We start from the raw sequence: 16,435 nt of genomic DNA, 5'->3' as shown, positions 1-16,435 counted from the left end.
GCTGGCGGGATGAGGAACGGTACGGCATAAAAGAAGAGGGGAAAATGCGGCGCTTATGTGACTTCTTGGAGTATGTTGTTGGTTGCCTCGTTATCACCGTAGCCGACGAAAGCTTCATTATTGAAATGGTTTCCTCCGATTCGGATACGGAAGAACTTCAGAGATTAACGGATGACTGACTGTTAAGTAGTACCTTCATAGCTTCAGTATTTAACTGTATGGTGGAATCCCAGCAATATGCCTTTCCATCACATGTAGCTCACGCAGAAACATTACCCAGTGTTTATCAACCTTTCTCATTCTTGATTTTAATTACAGTACCATGTTAGCTAAGAACGAGAGCATGTTACGTTTTTCATTTGGTGCTCCAAGAAACGTATTGCCGCAGTTTTGTATTATATTATTTCATTCAGTTATAAGAGTTGAGGGGCATGAAAGGGAAGCAGTGGTTGGGAAGGGAGTGAGTCATGGTTGTAGCCTCTCCCCGATGTTATTCAATCTGTATATTGAGCAAGCAGCAAAGGAAACAAAGGTTCGCCGATGACATTGTAATTCTGTCAGAGACAGCAAAGGACCTGGAAGAGCAGCTGAACGGAATGGACAGTGTCTTGAAAGGAGGATATAAGGTGAAAATCAACAAAAACAAAACGAGGATAATGGAATGTAGCCGAATTAAGTCTGGTGATGCTGAGGGAATTAGATTAGGAAATGAGACACTTAAAGTAGTAAAGGAGTTTTGCTATTTGGGGAGCAAAATAACAGATGATGGTCGAAGTAGACAGGATATAAAATGTAGACTGGCAACTGCAAGGAAAGCGTTTCTGAAGAAGAGAAATTTGTTAACATCGAGTATAGATTTAAATGTCAGGAAGTTTCTGAAAGTATTTGTGTGGAGTGTCGCCATGTATGGATTTGAAACGTGGACGGTAAATAGTTTGGACAAGAAGAGATTAGAAGCTTTCGAAATGTAGTGCTACGGAAGAATGCTGAAGATTAGATGGGTAGATCACATAACCAATGTCGAGGTATTGAATAGAATTGGGGAGAAGAGGATCGGTTGGTAGGACATTTTCTGAGGTATCAACGGATCACCAATTTAGTACTGGAGGGCAGAGTGGAGGGTAAAAGTCACAGAGGGAGACCAAGAGATGAATACATTAAGCAGATTCTGAAATATGTTGGTTGCAGTAGGTACTGGGAGATGAAGAAGCTTTCACAGGATAGAGTAGCATGGAGAGCTGCATCAAACCAGCCTCAGGACTGAAGACCACAACAATAACAACATTTCATTCTGGTTAGAAATTAATTGACTTTAGCTCTATTGTTTCTGTGCTCTTGTAATTTTACGTCTTTACTGCAGCAGTTCACATCACTGTTGGTAATTTGACCAGCCGGCTCGGCAGTGCTGTCCGCGTATATGCGCCAGTAAAGCTGTTGTCAGGTGTTATCGCCCAGTCGATATGAGCGCAACTCACAGTATAAAACATATTCTTACTATCGCACTTGACTATACTGAAGACAGCTTCGCTTCCGCTTGACGTGAAAGAAAATCCAGTGAGATTCCAGCAAACGCGGAAGAATACATAGTATACTAGAATGAGATTTTCACTCTGCAGCGGAGATATGAAACTTCCTGGCAGATTAAAACTGTGTGCCCGACCGAGACTCGAACTCGGGACCTTTGCTTTTCACGGGCAAGTGCTCTACCAACTGAGCTACCGAAGCACGACTCAAGTGCGGTCGCAGAGATTTAGTTCTGCCAGTATCTCGTCTCCTACACCCACACTTTACAGAAGCTCTCCAGCGAACCTTGCAGAACTAGCACTCCTGAAAGAAAGGATACTGCAGAGATTTGGCTTAGCCACAGCCTGGGGGATGTTTCCAGAATGAGATTTTCACTGTGCAGCGGAGTGTGCGCTGATTGTGTTTGGTCGTTGCGGACGTCACATGACATCCAGTCAAGTTCGTTTTTTTTATCCTTTCACTCAGTTTTTTTTTTTTTTTTGAGTGAAAGGATCAACAAAACGAACTTGACTGGATGTCATGTGACGTCCGCCACGACCAAACAAAACGATCAAAAAAAAAAAAAAAAAGTTGGTAGAGCACTTGCCCGCGAAAGGTAAAGGTCCCGAGTTCGAGTCTCGGTCGGGCACACAGTTTTAATCTGCCAGGAAGTTTCATATCAGCGCACACTCCGCTGCACAGTGAAAATCTCATTCTGGAAACATCCCCCAGGCTGTGGCTAAGCCAAATCTCTGCAGTATCCTTTCTTTCAGGAGTGCTAGTTCTGCAAGGTTCGCTGGAAAGCTTCTGTAAAGTGTGGGTGTAGGAGACGAGATACTGGCAGAACTAAAGCTGTGAGGACCGCACGTGAGTCGTGCTTCGGTAGCTCAGTTGGTAGAGCACTTGCCCGCGAAAGGCAAAGGTCCCGAGTTCGAATCTCGGTCGGGCACACAGTTTTAATCTGCCAGGAAGTTTCACATAGTATACTGTTTACGGAAGGTTTATTCTTACGATGAACGAAGTACGGTAACAGATGAGGTGCTATTACAGTAACAGCTAATTATCAGTTACCGGTTGTTTCTATCAGTTGAGTTAACTTTGTATGTATGTATGTATAGTATGTATGTGTGCATGAAACTGGTGACCTAGAACGACGCAAAGGCTTCGTCCTGCCGTAGCCCTCACAAGAGGCCACAACAGTCCACCCACCCCACCACCGCCCCACATCAAACACAGGGTTATTGTACGGTTTGGCCCCCGGAAACGTCTCATACCAGAGGATTGTAACCCCAAATGTTTGCGTGGTAGAATAATTACGGCGCAGCAGTCACTGACACAGTGTAACTGAGGTGGAATAAGGGGAACTAGCCGAAGTACTTGGAAAACCGCCTTAAAAGCCATCTACAGGCTGGCCGGCACACCGGACATCGACGCTAATCCGTCGGGCGGATTCGTACCAGGGACCGACACGCCTTCCCGCTCGGGAAGCTGCGCCTAAGACCGCGCGGCAAAACGGGCGGCTATGTTAAATTTATGAAATGATAATTAAATCAAGACCCTAAGCTGTCGGCAGGCGTTGATATACCTCTACGGGGACAGTTGAAACTGCGTCCCCCGACCGGGACTCGAATCCGGGAACTCCTGCTCATGGCAGACGCTCTATCCATATGAGCCACTGAGGGCAAATAGCATAGCGCGACTGCAGGGACTTTTCCCTTGCGTGCTCCCAACTTAATGTCCACACACTACATTCGTAGTCCCCCTGGCCATTACACTCATTTCTCGCGGCAGACAACCTCACAGAGTCTCGTAAGAGTTCGGCCAATGCGTGTGCATCTAGCACAGAAAAAGCAGGTCAATGGCCGGATAGCCTTAACTATTTGAAGATGGTATCTGTTCTTTCGGACATGTGCGATCTTTAACTTTACATTTCGAAAACCGGCCAAACGAACACCAAAGAAATGGAAACTTCAAATCGACTGCACAGTAGTGAAATATGTTGTCTACACGATCAGAGGTAGGGACACTAATTTGTGTCAGAACTAACGAATTTTAAACAACTCAATCTCAGCTGGTTTTCCCACCGAAGCTGCGACGTGTTGCCCACAAGGGCCATGTGCCGTCAATTAGTGGAAGCTTAAGTTTAGTCACAGGAGTGCTGTGCACTGCCATCTCTCGAGCAGCACCCAAAGCCTGGCGAACATGACGGAGACCTGTATCGGCAAGGCAACGTAAGCAACTTTATTTTGTAGTGGATGTCGCAGTTACATACCACAAGTATACTACGCCGAAAAAAGTAACAGACAAGTACTGAATGACATGAAAAAGAATAAAATTGGGAGGCATCTGCAGAGTTCAACAAAAAATGAAATAGAAACATTGATTTACACTTCAGGGGGCAACCGATTTCCGATGACTACGATTTCTGCTAAGTAAATAAAACCACTGGAATGTTTCGATGATTCTAATTAACAGAAAATTACCATTATAAAGTTCTGATAGTATTTCTCCTATTTTACCCACTACATGACTAAAATTGATTAATCGCTTATCATAGAGTACCACCGGGAAGACGCTGCCTTCAAATAATTTAAGAATTTCTCTCTTTCATGTCTTAATCTCGTACAATTACTGGGTATTGAGTTTTTGGGAAAAGTGTTTTCTGTTTCAGTCGTAAAACCTTAAATAGATAGTATGAGTGCTGTATTATTTGTACCAAAATGTGTTAAACTGAAAAATGCGAAAAAATCTTAAAAAATATATTTACTTTACAGGTTGTAGAAGACCTCTCGTGTAGAAACGCAAAGTTCATAAATGTTGTTATTGATACAAATATTAACGTACTCTATAATGTTGATTACTCCGAAAAAAATGGGACGTCCTCAGTGTTAAAATGTTAATTTCTTCAATATCTCTTATCGAAGGACAGTAGACTGAATGAACTAACAAAAGCAGCTGGTATATACTGGGCGTGCCAGAAGGATTGTTCAGCATTCAGTGATAGAAACGATCGTTCGAAGCAAGTAATTCTACATGTCGACATATTGTCGGTGGAACAGCAACCAATGCAATATTGAAAAAAATATTTGTTTTAGTCTGCAGTCGCAAATTATGTATTTTGCCTGTCGGCTACCGTTTTCCGCACACAGTAGCATCTTTAGGCTATCCCCTTGCACGCAACAGTCACAGTGGCTTGACAAGTAGGTGTGTCAAGAAAAGTATATGATTTAGTCTTTCGCCTCAGTTTACTTAATTATTTATGTTGACAACTGGCTACCGCTTTCGGTACTCAGTAAAATCTTCAAGCGATCCTCTGGCACGCAATCGTCACACTGGCTTCTCAGCAATGTGTGTCAGATATTCTAATAGTTGATACAACTACTTGGGAAGCTTGCGTGCTGCCTGGGTACCAGGGGACGGCCTGAAGATGATGGTAAACTGCGACTGTAGACTAAAACATTTACTTTTTCAAATAAGTCTAGTAAACATGAGCTGTAAAATGCATACATTAAGAGCTATGAGCACTTCTTCATCTTCGATACTGAATATATTACTGAATATATTATAATACAAGCTGTTTACTTCCCATATTTTGAGAGGTGGAAGTGTGGATCAGAACAATAAAAAAAATGGCCAGTACGCATTCGCTCTATAGTGCATACCCGAAGAGCTACGCGCCCTCATCTTCGCCACTATGAAATATATCTCTTCTACTAAAGAAAAGTGCTGATGGCTCCTAAGGTATGCACTTGAGATCCCTTATTCAGTAGATATTTTTGCTTCGAATGGCCGTTCCTGCCATATCCTTGAATATAGACAATTCCTCCTGTGATATCCTGTATAAATTGGAAACACCTCCAAAACCACCCACCGCCAATCAATGGTATTTGCGTCTGGTGCTACCTGTAGTTTGCCCATGGTTGTGTGGTGGCAGCTTTTGTAGTTGTGGAGATACGTGTGATGGAAGCGGTCGACATCACAACGTGCTCGCCAGCAGCACATCTTGAGACTCTTTCACAAGGAGGATTTACGAATATTCTCGAGTCTTAAAGAATGTTTTCAGATGTTCACGAATAGTCTCCAATGTTTTCAGATGTTCGACTATATCCTCGAATGTTTTGGACACGTGTCTACATTTAAAATAAAATCACTCGTCAGCTGCATAGCTGAAATTCTTTAATTTTCAACAGACTGAGATCTGTAAGTCGAGTGGTCGACTTCGGTTTATTGGGAGAATTTTAGGACAGAATGCTTCACCTGTAAAGAAGACAGCATATAGGACGCTTTTAAGACCTATTCTTGAGTACTAGTCGAGTGTTTTGAATCCGTACGACAAATTTCAGGAGAATACAAACCATTATTACATGTCATAAACGTATATAAGTTAGAAGAAGTGAATTTTACTCAATTCTGCTTACGACATGAATAAGCAAATATCCTCGAATATAACTTGGAAACTAGACATGTCACACTGATACGTACTTCGGTAAAACCCTCTCAACCGATGAGCTGTGGAGATTTAAATGGTGGCATCTGCGACATGGTCTATATATTTGTAACCCTGAACGAAGACATTGATTTTTTTTCCGACGAAGAGGTGCACGCCTGGGTACAAAAATGGTTCCGCAGCCAACCGCTACATTTTCCCAGGAAGGCACTGGTCATCTAGTCTCTCAGTGGGATACCTGTATTAATGGGTATGGAGAATACTTCTGAGATAATAGACAATGTACTTCCTTTTCCCTATCTGTCTCTTATTCGTTTGATACGTTGCTCGTCTGACAATATAGCTAAGAGATACCGAAAATCTGCTGAAAGAAAACACTGCTGCTAGTAAAACATTTGTCAAATTGTCCACTCAAATCACTGCACACATGGTTTCAACTCCAACTCTTTTTCATTATAATTAGTTTTCCACGATATGCGATGTCTTTTGCCTCTCTCGATAGATGTCCAGTGACGTCAAATGCGGGGAAGATGGCAAATATGTACTGCACATTTTCGTCCCATCCAAGGTCTGGAAGACTGCAATAGGCCAACGGATTTCAGAGAAACTCTCATCCGAAATGTGCAAGCGTGTACGTAGTCCCTGAGTACTGGCCGGAATAAAGCTGCCGAATGAGGTACGACGGTATCAGAATAGTGTTACATCTATATCTACATCAATACTTCGCAAGCCACGGGGCCACGTGGACGGGGGTTGCATGACCCCCATGACCCCCTTGGATACACGCATAGATGCTGATAAGTATTACAATTGTAGAAAGTACCAGTAGGACCGGAAAATACTCTAAATTTGCTCTTACACTCCTCTGTGTAACTGATACGAAGCATTCTTGAAACTGCACTGATTTCAGAGAGCTCTGCTGTCTAGATAGTCATCTATTATGACTGCTGAGCAAAAATAAATTGCAGTGGCTTGGGTTCCTCATGTCTCAATGGCTACCGTGGACGCCTCTTCCCTTGGGAAACCTTTGAGGCCGATCTTACTGGAAGACTCAGATAACTACAGAGGGTGGCTTTGCTCGTCATTGGATGCTTCGACGTTAGGCGAGTAATGGAGACTCTCACGGAATTAGCGAGCATGTCGGCAGGGAACGCCAGTGTCCGGACTGTGTGCTTGCCACGGGGTGACGTCCGAATTCTGGAGGCGGCCTGCTGGCGGCGAATGAGCGCCAACTGCAAATCGAGGCTCATGTCTAAAGTGTTCTGCGGAGCGATGTAACACGGTTTGTTAATTGAACATAAACTAAATTCAGTACAATTCGGGGGCGAAGAGCACACAAGACATAAAACCGAAATTTCTGTGGTGATGCAAGCATACAGTCAGTGCACACTGGGACCAGATCACCGACCGTCGGTAGCAGCGATGAGCTGAGGAAGCGGTCTCTTCCGGATCGGTTGTCCCACTGCAACGGCTGGTAGCCGGGTGAAGGTGCGTGGCAGCAGTGTCTGTTTGGTTGCAGCAGCGGCAGGCGTCGCGAACCGTAGCGTAGTCTCGGCGCGGCAGGCGATTCGTCGGAGTTGAACTGGCCATCGAATATTTTTCTCTTTAGCACATTTCATTCTCCCACTGATGGGGAAGAGCAGCGCACTCTAATGGTTGCTTTGCACATTTTAACCAACTGAGAATTAAAATTTATTTATTATCCTTATACAGCACCATTAATTCGTTTGAAGTAATGGTGGTGATCATTTATCATTTTCAGTAGTTAATTGATATTCATTTAAACTAAATTAATACATATAATTTTCGAAATTGGAATTGTTGTTCACATGTATGTTATAATGAACTGTGGTTGTCGTTGTTGTAAAATACATAATGGGATCTACAGAAACATATTGAGAGGTTACAGGGCACTCTCACTTCTGATTTGGTGTAGGGAATACGATCTACGGCGATTTGACTTCATACATGTGTTTATTGTCTTGTCTGCGTGCTGTAGCGAAAGAAATACAGTAAGCTTTACCTGCGTTCAAAGGAACAGGGTGCCGACTTAAATGACTGCAGTAAAAGCATGGCGTTGGTGGGCCGACCAAGCGCGTTTTTTCAGGGGAACGATGAGGAGACATTTCCAGACGGCCTCGTGCAGCGGTCGCATTGTGCAAAACACATTAGCTTGGCGCCAGAGAGGTGGCAGACGGCCAGGTATACGGCCAAGCGCTCAAAAGTCGCCGACAGCGCATTGTAGGCTTTGTTAGCGAGCAAGCCGCCAAAAAAAATGTAAACGTTCTGCAAATGTCCGTGGGACAGGGAAACTGGCGCCCAGATGTCCAGACTCTGTTTCAAAATATGTTGTGTCAATGCGAGTTTATGGCCTTTCTTTGCAAACTTTGAAATGGACGCAATAGGGGAGATAACAAGCTGTTTATGGGCGGCTGTGCTTCCACCCTGTATTGTGTTAGTAAAAGACATGGCAAACATGTGGGAAAGAGGCCGCGAAGCTGAATTTTTTCCGTTTTCTGCCAATTAACTTTAAAGTCACTGATCGGTCAAATCGGTTTGCAGTGCAAAGACTATTCTCCGAGCTTAGAATGCCAGGCTCCAGCTCGTGATTGGCTTATGTGAAAGTGGGGGAAAGTCAAAAAGAGAAATGTGCTTTTGGAACCAAACTGAGGAGGAAACACAGAGAAAGGAAGATTGGCACTCTTGTACTGGCGCTTCGCTAGTAAAGAACTGCAAGTCTCTACCTAAACAGTGAGACTTGTGTCCTTTACTAGTGTGCAACTTAGAGCTTGTGCCAGTCACCTTCTGAACCGTCAGAGGTACTACTTGTGTCATCACGGTCACAACGAGTGACGTGTGCGTGTACTTATTTGTCTTGAATCGGCCGTCCAAACATTTTACGTATTCCGACACGCACAGTCATGGCACGGAGTCAAATTGGTTTGGCAGACCAGCAAACGGGTCCACCTGCACACTGCAACCCATCAGGGTTTCAGAGGCTCTTAGGGAAGTACCTGTGTTTTGAATGAACCGAACGCGAGCGCGTACATGCATTTTTCGGGAACGCGCATTTAATAACAGATTGCCGCCGTCCATGACTTCAGTCGCCAAACGCATCGTAGTGTGCCGCCTTGACCAGTAGGATGGTAAAGTATTCGCTGCTGTGACGTAGGGCTTTAATATCTATTTCTCAGCACCCTGTTCTTTCAAACCATATTTTCCTTTATTTTTTTTTTTTTTTTTTTTTTTTTTTTTTTTTGTTTGTACGGTAGAATATAGGTGCTTGGTAGTGGCATAGTTTGATGCCATAACCTGGATTAACGTGTATGAAGTGAGATAGAGCGAGTAGTGTTCTGGTTAGTGTCGTGTGTCGATCTGCAGCAGATCACTTTGTCCACCATAGATCCCATTTTAGTAAGGCTTTTGTTAGATAAGTATTTTTTGTATGATGTTTCTTTCATCATTTTGTTGTCTCGTCATGTTTAGGAGTTCTGATTAACAATTCCTTCGCTTTTTTATGGCAGTCTACATCAGAAACATAAGGAGTAGCTTTTTCACTTGGTGTCTACTGCGTGGATCTTTACTTCTTTAACAATGTCATCTTTCAATATAATAATTGATAAATAGAAGTATATTGACTTGCAGGTATGCACCAAGCGAAGTCAAACGGCTTTCAGAAGACACTTCAACTGTCATAATTTTAGCAGTAAACTGCATAGGTATTCGTAATAAAGTCCCCGAACTTGCTGCCCTCCAGGAAAGTTCTCGCGCTCAAACTATTCTTGGGAACCAAAGCTGTCAGAAACCGGAATTGTAAAGTTCTGAGGTGTTTAGCTAGTCATTAAATGTATATAGGAAAGATGGATTAGAGACCACAGGAGGGGGAGTGCTCAGTGGAGTTGACAAAAATATTGTCTCTGTCGAGGTCGAAGTTGTGTGTGACAGTGAAGTTATCTGGTCGCATATAACAGGTGTAGGTGAAATAAAGTTAACTGTTGGATGTTTGTTCCTTGTTGACCAGTCTGGTGTGGCAGTTGAAGATAGCATAATGAAATCCAGCATTCTGAATTTCAAATTGAAGAAATCATTCACGGAGGAGAATCCCACAAAAATACCGTCATTTGACGATAGGACTAATTCCCGTACGGGCGTTGAGAAACAACTGAAAGATTTGAAAGCAAGTAAATCACTAGGTCTGGATGTAGTCCCAGTTCGGTCTTACAATGGGTTCTCTACATCACTGGCCCCTTACCTAGCCTGCATTTATCGTGATCTCTCGCGAGCACAAAGTCCCAAGTGATTGAAAATTGCGCAGGTGACTGTAGTATTTGAGAAGGGTAAAAGAACGAATCCGTAAAATTACTGACCAATATCCCTAACATAGGTCTGCTGCAGAATCCCTGAACATACTCTCAGTTCGAATATAATAAACTTTCTTCAGGCTGAGAAGCTTATGTCCACGAATCAGCGTACTTTTAGAAAGCATCGCTCGTGCGAAACTCAGATTGCCCTTTTCTCACATGATAGACTAAGAACAATGGATGAAGGGCCACAGTCAGATTCCATATTTCTAGATTTCCGGAAAGCATTTGACACGGTGCCCCATTGCAGGCTGTTAACTAAAGTACGAACATATGGAATAACTTCACAGATATGTCAATGGCTCGAAGACTTCTTCAGTAATAGAACCCAATATGTTGTCTTCAACGGCGAGTGTTCATCGGAGACAAGGGTACCGTCAGGAGTGCCACAGGGAAGTGTGCAGGACCGCTTTTGTTCTTTACATACATAAATGATCTGGCCGACAGGGTGGGAAGCAATCTGCGGTCGTTTGCTGATGATGCCGTGATGTACGGTAAGATGTCGAAGTTGAGTGACCGCAGGAAGGTACGATACAGACCAAATTTCTAGTTGGTGTGATGAATGGCCGCTAGCTCCAAATATAGAAACATGTAAGTTAATGTGGATGAGTAGGAAGTTCAGGCCTGTAATGTTCGGATACAGTATTACAAGTGTCCTGCTTGACAACCTCAAGTCGTTTATATACCTGGGTGTTACGTTACTAAGCGAGATGAAATGAAACGAGCATCTGAGATCTGTAAGGCGAGTGGTCCACTTCGGTTTATTGGGAGAATTTTAAGACAGAATGCTTCGCCTGTAAAGAAGACAGTATATAGGACGCTTCTTGAGTACTACTCGAGTGTTTTGAATCCTTACGACATCGAATTGAAGGAAGACATCAAAGCAATTAGGAGGCGGCTGCTAGATTTCTTACCTGTAGGTTCGAACTACATGTAAGTGCTATGGAGATGCTTTGGAAACTCAAATGGGAATCCTTGGAGGGAAGGTAACGTTCTTATCGAGAAACGCTATTGAGAAAAATTAGAGAACCGACGTTTGAACCTGACTGCCAAACGATTCCACTGCCTCCAACATACATTGCATGTAAAGACCACGAAGATTAGATACAGTAAATTAGGGCTTACGAAGGCATTTAGACAGTCGATTTTCCCACACTCTATTTGCGAGTAGAACAGGAAACGAAATGAGTATTAGTGGTACAGGTTACTCTCCGCCACGCACCGTACGGTGGCTTGAGGAGTATCTGTGTAGATGGAGATGCAGATGTAGACCTCATGGAACCTCTGCTTGTGGGGTAAATGTTTGTAATGCCTCTATGGAGAGATCAACTTTTCAGATTCATCCTGTTAACGAGGAGTTGATGAATCTAATCATTTTTGAGTGTAATCCCCGTTTGTGTAACATAAATAGCAGAACATCTTGCTATAATTTTTCAAATGCAAAATCTGTCTCTAAGAACAACGTGAGGGCACATTGTCCGTTGATGAAGCCATCTATGTCTCCACCTGTTAATTTGAACGGCAAGTCGGTGGTAGAATGGTGCTGACGGACACCGTCAAGAGTCATGGGGAGTAGGCCATTGGAGTCTGAGTAGGTCTTCAGTCTGTCAGCTGTTATTCGTTCTATCGCCTTTCCTATCATGTCGAGTAGAGAGGGATGGGTTTGTACGAGTATGGACCTGTCCTTGGTTTTTCAGGTTTATCAAGTCTTCCAAGCGGTCAGGATGATTTCATTGTTGATGCAGCAACTGAAAAATAATAAGATAGATATGACTGTATGGAATAATGCGTTTTGCAGGTGAATGAGTGTTGTGTCGTTTTGTATTGGGACAGTGTTTCGTCCTGTAAGTATGGTGTCAATGCTTTCGTTGTCGGTTATGGTTTTTGTGAGGTAAAGGTCTTTTCTATCTGTATTGCTAGTGTTTCGAGGGTTTGTGTCAGCTGCTTAATGGCTGTTTGCCTGAAGTCTTCGTCAAAAATGTTATTGTGTGGGAACGAGAATACGTCTTCCAGTACATATTCCAAGTTGTCTGCTTGTTGTTGTTGTTCTTGTGTTTCGTGGTGATGATAGTCTTTGATTCATTATTTGACATGAGGGTATTTGTCACTGAATTATTTTTTTCCTGTTAATGTCTTAAACCTTTTTCAGAATTTTATCTCGTTTCTAGTTGAGTATCGCGCAAGTTTCGTCCCATTGTCTTTGTCTGAATGATGATATGCTGCGTTTGATAAGTTTATTGAATTTGTTCCATGTGCGTCTGAGGTCAGTGTTACGTGTCGTCGCATCTCTCAATGTGTAGTCATTCCTTTTAGTGAATTATGTCGAGGGCCTCACAGGGGATTGACGGTTTCCAGTTGACGGTCGTTATTTGAGATATATCTTCCTGTATGGCACGTTTATTTGTTTAGTTTAGAGATCATGAGTCACATTTGCCGAGATGGTCAGCTCTAATTGTCTTGGTATTTTGCCCACTCACCTTTCAAGTAATTCAGTATGGTGCGCCTCGTGGATTGTGGATGTGGCGGTGTTAACTTGTTTGGTTTAGAGAGTGTTAGTAAATGATCGTTCCGGATGGAACTTCCAACGCTAGGGTCTCAGATGGACTGGGCTGTTGAGGACGTGTTCCCGTGTTCGCTGCCCTCTGTTATTTAATAATGTGGGTTGACCTACTAGTTCGATTGCCATGAAGTCGAGGAGCATTTGGCAGCTTATGTTGGCTGCTGTGTCTCCTAATTGTTGATGTCGCGCATTTAGGTTAGCTAGCAGAATGAATCTGTCGTTGGCGGCTAGGTATCTCGGAGGTTTCTGAGTTCTGTCAGCCAGATTTCGGCGACGTTGGCTAAGTGTACGTTTTGGAGTATCCATGATACGCAATAGGGTTCGCTTGTTCTTCATTCCCTGTGCAGCTCCAAAGAGGAAGTTCAGTTGTTGGTATTCTGGATTATTTGCTATCGCGACACTCTTTCATGTTTGTCGGGTGGGATCTATTTCTTCGCTCATTCTGGGTTGTGCATGAGTATTGTGAGGTGTACTGTGTTAAGTGTAGGATGCCTGGGATACGTTTGTCATGCTAAGGTGTGGCATTGGTCTCACTCGGTCCTGCAGTGTTATGTGGAGTCTGTTGCCAGTCTGTTGCCTTGACTCCCTGTTCTATGATTTGGTGGGGTACCTGGTTAATAACTTTTAATACCTCTTGTGTCTCGGAAAAGATACAAGGGCTCCAGCCAGGATTCAGAAGAAGACGTCCTTCAACAGTATCCCCAGCTCTAGCTCCTGGGAATAGTCTTGTATTTGTGCGACAGGCATGGGGTCGTCCAGTACTTTCATGGGTGCTCTCATTTATGTGTTTGTTGCCTCCACATGTCTGTTGTAACATGGATATAAGAAGGCAAAGTGCGTGCCTTCACATTTCGTGCTTTTATCAGAGGCTCTGGCTGACGCATCGGTTTAATTGATAATCACTTTGGTTGGGCTGTACAGTTTGTAATTAAGTGATCAAAGGTTATACGGAGGCCATATTGGACTGGCTATTGTGGAGGCATTTTCGATCGCCATGTTTTTTGGTGTAATCGATGATCACGCCATTGCACATACCTTAGCCTTGAGTGCATTCTCCAGGTCTTTCTACATATAGGCCCTGGTCGTGCAGTGGCTGCAGTCTCACACTGTTATTGATGTCATGTGAAATATTTTCAATAACTGAACTCAGGGGGGATTACCGGATCTCTGAATGGGTTGCCTCGGTTCCCGTACTTTCTTAGTATGTACCACTGTATAGGGATCGATACACTGCCTGAGGGTTTGCTGCCGGTGCCCTTCTGCATCTCTAGCTTCGGTGTTTACATATGTTCTACTATTTCCGAGAACTGGTACGGACTGAATTTTTCTTTATATGTCGCTGCGGACATAGCTTACATCGTTATGGCCATTTTTCGCTGGACGAAACCTTCTGCTAGACTGTCTGTCTCATAGCTCACTGTGCAGTGCTTAAGGTGGTCGACCGATCAGCCGGACAGCCAACCAGGCAATCAGAGTATCTCAATGTACGCTTTCGACCTATTCGATTTCTCCTCTGCAGTCGATCTCGCATTGCACTTATAATGTTACCGCCCTTGCTTCTAATTTCACCGAAGGTTGTTTTGACTTTTCTGTATGCTCAATGCGTCCTTCCGACAATCGCTTCTTTTTCGATTTCGTCACATTTTCATGTAGCCATTTCCTCTTAGCTTCCCTGCAGTTCCTATATATTTGATTCCAAAGTGACTTGTATTTCTGTATTCCTGAATTCCCCGAAACATTTTTGTATTTCCTTCTTTCACCAATCATCTGAAGTATCTCTTCTGTTATGCATGGTTATTTCGCTGCTGCCTTTCTTCTACCTACATTTTTCTCTCCAACTTCTGTGAATGCCCTTCTAGGACATGTTCATTTCTCTTCAGATGAACTGCCTAATGAGCATTTCATTATCGCAATGCGTATAGGCTCAAAGAACTTCCAACCTATTTCTTCATTCCTTAGTGCTTCCGTACCCCATTTCTTTGCGCATTCATAGTTCTGTCTAGTCTCTTGAACTTCAGGATACTCTTCATCGTTACTAAGTAGTGATTTGAGTCTGTATCTGCCCCTGTATACGCCTTACAATCCAAAATCTGATTTTTGAACTGTGTCTGCATCTGCCCCTGGGTACGCTTTGAAATCCAATGTCTGATTTCTGAATCTGTTTCTGACCATGATGTAATCTACCTGAAATTTTCCCCTCTATCCCGGCCTTTTTCCAGTAAACCTCTTGTGATTCTTGAAGACTGTATTCGTTACTTCCATATGAATTTTGTTGCAGAACTCAGTTTGTCTTGTCTCTTATTCTTTCTCACCTGCCCATATTCTCCTGTAACCATTTCTTCTACTCCTATCCCTAAAACCGTGAATACACCATGACTATTAGATTTTCAGCACCCCGTACGTACTGAATTACCTGTTCAATACCCTCATATATTTTTTCTATCTCTTTATCTTCTGCTTCCGACGTCGGCATGTATACCACAGCAATGGCTGTCAATACTGGTCAGCTGTCTATTGTCATGAGAACAACCTTGTTATGGAACTGTCCAAAGTAACACACTCTCTGTTCCATCTGCTCAATCATAACGAATCCTAATGCTATTATGCCATTTTCTGCTGCTGTTGATATTACCTTACCAGTTGTCTGAAAAGAAATCCTTGTCATCTTTCCCTTTCTCTTTACTGACGCCCACTATATCTAGATTGTGCCTTTGCTTCTCTTTTCTGGCTTCTTGATAAAGTTCAGACTTGTGACATTCCACGTTCAACTCGAAGAACGTTACCCTCTCGTTGTTTATGCAATCTTTTTCTCATGTTCAACTCCTCCTTGGCAGTCCCCTCCCCGAGATCCTAATGGTAGACTATTCCGGAATCTAATGCCAATGGACTGATCATTAGGACATCTTTCCAAATTCCAGGCCACATGTCCAGTGGATACATCTTCTGGGTCTTTAATGCAGTGTTTTCCATTGCCTTGTGCTTCCTCATGCCGTTGGTCATCGCTAATTCTTCTGCCTTTTAGTGGCAGTTTCGCAAGCGAAGGGAAAGAGAGTGCCCACATCTCTGTCCTCTCTTCCGCCATCTTTGATAAGGCCGCTGTCAGAATGAGGATGACTTCAGCCACCATTGCTGATCACTTTTATTCAAAACTTAAGTGATGGCTGTGTTCAAATCAGGGACCGAGGAAATTTTGGTTATTTAACAAATACACTACCAATTTTTCGTGTCTTCACTTAAGCACTGTGCCGTACATACTTTATGTTCGTATTCTTTTATTTTTGTGCTCGTACTGCATGGGAGAGGAAGAAATAAATACAAAGAAACATTTCCAGAACTCACCACATGCGGCGTCGATACTCCATGCCCCTAAACCACGGGAGCTAACTACCATTCGGCTACTTCGGTGTAAGTATCCCATTCGGATATTTACATGCAAAATCGTTGCTTCGTGAATAGCTCTAAACATGTGTTTAGCGCTTCCACCGGAATTAATGCCCACGCGTCTTTGAATTCGACTGTTGACACATGGCTCTTTGTTCGTGCAAATTGTAAACACATCAGGAA

The sequence above is a fragment of the Schistocerca nitens genome, chromosome 8 (assembly GCF_023898315.1).
Source record: "Schistocerca nitens isolate TAMUIC-IGC-003100 chromosome 8, iqSchNite1.1, whole genome shotgun sequence".
In the NCBI taxonomy this organism is placed as follows: domain Eukaryota; kingdom Metazoa; phylum Arthropoda; class Insecta; order Orthoptera; family Acrididae; genus Schistocerca; species Schistocerca nitens.
The sequence above is the reverse complement of the archived record's forward strand: the minus strand, read 5'-3'. Positions refer to the sequence as shown.